We start from the raw sequence: 3,832 nt of genomic DNA on the forward strand, positions 1-3,832 counted from the left end.
TTTGGAGGTAACCGCTTTTCTTACATACCATCAAACGTTTTTTTAATGTCTCCATTGATGTGACTTTAGAAGATATTTTTTATGACCTACGTATATAATTTGTTTACTGTGATTCAAACTATGAAAATATGTCTTTTTCACATATATTGGACAAACACGATATTCTTTTACTTGATAACTGCATAAGTTTTCATATGCAGGAAAGTCATCGATTGTCCACAACAGTACTGTTTTTAACATAAATGATTGTCTTTTATATGCATCATAAGCATAAATACCAACTTCCCACAGAGTTTTTAAATTATCGATCAGTAATGCTAAATAAGCGTCGATATTATTCTTAGGTTTTCGTGGACCCGATATCAGTAATGTTAATATCGTAAACATCTTCTCAATGCACAATCATAATGGAAGGTTATAGGAAATCATTAAAATGGGCCAACAATTATGTCTACTACTAAGGTTACTGTATAGGTTAATTTCATCTATTGAAAATGGTTAGTCAGAGGGTTTTTTATTTTAAAGTAAGTTCTGACCATTTATAATCTATTAGCTTTCATAATGGGGAGTCAACTAAGTGACATAGTTACCGTCATTTACTCTTTAACGATCATGTCCCGTCAAATCATTCATTATCTGTTCAGGTGTAAACCATTTCTTAAATCTTAGGATAATTAGAAAATACCATAGAACTTTTGCAGGCACGTCTTTATTTATCTGGTTCCTGTTTTACTTTAATTTCTATCTCGACGTTGCATAAGTAAGACATACTTCGATAGTATTGTACTCATTTCTACATAATACGCAATCAATAGGTCATGCATGCATTTTCTCGTATTCCATTCTCAATGTCTTCAATGTGTTCTTGGCTTAATGAATTGATATATACATCTCATTGGGGTTCGAAAGCTATCTTATAATAATTTTAACAACTTTGAAAAGTTTTTATCCAACCAATCATTTCCTGCTTTGAAGTTCCACAGTTTCACTAATGTTGATAACTTAGTAAATTTTGATTACCCTAGATATAAAAGTTTTTTAGCATCCTTCAAGTAATTCTTGGAATTTGTCATGATTACTTATAAATTGACCGTTTGTCGTCTCTACCATCTCAATTGTGTCTTCAACATCTTCATAGGCTATATTTTGAACATTTGGCTCAAAACTCAATTGTTGTAAATTTATACTTGTTGATGTCCTTTTGGGAGCTTTTTCTCTATAAGAAATCCATATACGATATGTTAGATATATTCTATTATTAAATAAATGACTTTTATCTCTTTCGACATATATTTTTTGAAGTTAACATACCTTCTACATGGACATCGTATTAACTTAGGGTCTCTAATATTCTTTACTGCAAATTCTATAAACCGTTCAACCCCCTCATCATATTCTACTAATAATCTATCTTTAGACATCTAAGATTTCTTCATCTGTAATATTTATGAAACATTACAACTTTAAACACATGTCATAATGTAAATAGAAAATCATTTTCATACATTAAATATATTTTTCTTCAATGTGGATATAACTATCTACTTCCAAACATATACCCTAATCTCCTTTCTATATTGCATATCAACACACATCATATTCTATCCGTACACATAATGTGATTATCAATTCATGTATTAATTTATAGACTATTTATAGATAATTAGGATGATTTAATTGAAAAATGAAACATATGAAGTATCACAGGTTGTAATTAATATTTGAAATAATAATTAAACCCAATAATCAACTATAAAATATGCATATTAGAAAGATAGTTTAGGAGGTTTTATTCATAATAACTAACCAATATACCTAATTAATAATTTGGTATTGAGAATCGAGTTGTGATAAGGAGATCACATGTGATATCATAAACTCATCTCGTAAGTGTCAAGGTTCAAAAATTGTTTTTAACATTAGATTATGTTTTTGAACGCAATAATCAACTCTAAGCAGCTTCAAGGATTGTTCTTAACCTTGAATTATGTTTTTAACTTCAAATGGTCACTCATATATAAAATTGATCTAATTCTACTAATCAAATTAATTTCCTTTATCAATATTAAATTTACGTACCTCTTGATTCGCAACTAATTATCCTTAATAGAATAAATAAGCAAGCTCTGATCCTTATCATTTACTTCTAGATTCACAAATATTAATCTTTAATGGAAATAATAAACACGTTTTGTTTCCTATAGCATTATAATATATTCAATCTGTTATATTTTTTTTTCAAAAAGTTAAAAAAAAAATTACTCTGAATCAGTCAATGTTTTTAAAGATATTTTCCTTCCAATTCAATAATGAGAAATCTCCAATAATATAATAATCGAACCGAAACCTTCAGTTCACTTTCTTCATAGATCGATTGAATGCCTTAGGTTTGATAGAGATGAAGAAAAGTTAATATCATCGAAATAAAAAATCAATAAAATTAGCAATCACATAGACATTATAATTTTCTAAAATTATTAAAAAAAATTAATACCTACACCAACCCTAAATATTTAAATTATAAAATAGTCCTTATAATACATGTGAATATGCACATGCCACTCAAATCATTAGAAAAGGTAATAAATTTTTATAATTTTTCAAAGAAGAAAAAATATTTTTTCCCATGACCATTGAATGTTCATAGTTTAGAGAACTTTTTTCACTAATCACCATTAAAAGATGAGTCAAATTTCTCAATCCTGTAGAACACATTCAAATATATTATTTCTTCATAAATGAATTTCCTACAAGCATTTAACGTAAAATAATTTTATTAAAATTATAAAAATATTTAGATCTAAAAACTTATATAGTTGATATTTTATAAAATACAATAATGAAGTTAGGTTACAAGCATGGTGAGGCTTAAAAGCTTAGAATAAAAATAGGACAAGTAATCGTAATTTTAAAAAATCTAGATTTCATTGTTTATACATTTAAAATAACATTAATTAAATATTCCAATCTCATTACAAAAACCTTAAATCTCTAAAATTAAGAGAGAGGGAGGAAGAACGATACCTGAAAAAGCTAGGATTTGAATAAGGAACTTAGGAGTTAGTAGAGCGAATGGAATCCACAAATAGAACCATCATGACTCAGACCTAAAAAAAATTTGATGAGGTCAAGGTTTTCATGATTTCATGGCATCCTATTTTTAGAATAAACAAAGAAAGAATAAAAAATAATAGTCCTTTACCGATCGAATTTAAGAGAGCTAGGGCTTCGAGAGAGATAGAGAAGATGAGAAAAAGATGAGTTCAGTAGAGCTTGAGAGAGAAGAAAGTTGAGAGAGTATACATACTAATTAAAAATGATAGAATGAGGCAGAAAAGCCCTAATTTTAAAAGGAAAAATTATTAAAAAAACCAAAAAAAAAATTATTATAAAAAAATAATACAATTTTCATAATTATCAAATTGAACCCAAATCGACACTTTAAGTGCCGATATATATATATCGGCACTTAAAGTGTCGATTTGGGTTCAATTTGATAAGGATTTGTATACACATAAAGTTACTCATAAAGCTACAACGTGTTTTGTCTTGTATGGGCAAAAATGTTTGGAATGGGCTGATTTTTTGTGAAGATGATCTTTGTGGTGAGGACATCATCCTTGCCAAAAATCAACCCATTATGAAACTTCTATCCCCATGTTTACAAGTTGAAACATTTTCAACCGTCCAATTTTTGTAAATCACTTTTGATGGGGTTATTAGTTTTGGAATGGAATGATTTTTTGCAAGGATGATCCCCTCACCATAGAGATCATCCTCACAAAAAATTAGCCTATTCTAAAACTTTTTAACCATATAAGACAAAAATGTT

General features: G+C 28.0%; 1 long non-coding RNA gene across 1 annotated transcript in view; it reads right to left on the reverse strand.

Annotated features, from left to right (window-relative positions):
- The window catches only part of LOC147398162 (uncharacterized), a 26,507-nt gene extending 23,387 nt beyond the window's left edge, over positions 1-3,120 (reverse strand). The window contains exon 1 of the long non-coding RNA XR_015179746.1: positions 3,025-3,120. This is a non-coding gene — a long non-coding RNA (uncharacterized LOC147398162). The remainder of the gene's footprint in view (positions 1-3,024) is intronic.
- Positions 3,121-3,832: the final 712 nt, after the last annotated feature.

The sequence above is a fragment of the Akebia trifoliata genome, chromosome 7 (assembly GCF_017979445.1).
Source record: "Akebia trifoliata isolate Shusen 1 chromosome 7, ASM1797944v1, whole genome shotgun sequence".
Taxonomy (NCBI): domain Eukaryota; kingdom Viridiplantae; phylum Streptophyta; class Magnoliopsida; order Ranunculales; family Lardizabalaceae; genus Akebia; species Akebia trifoliata.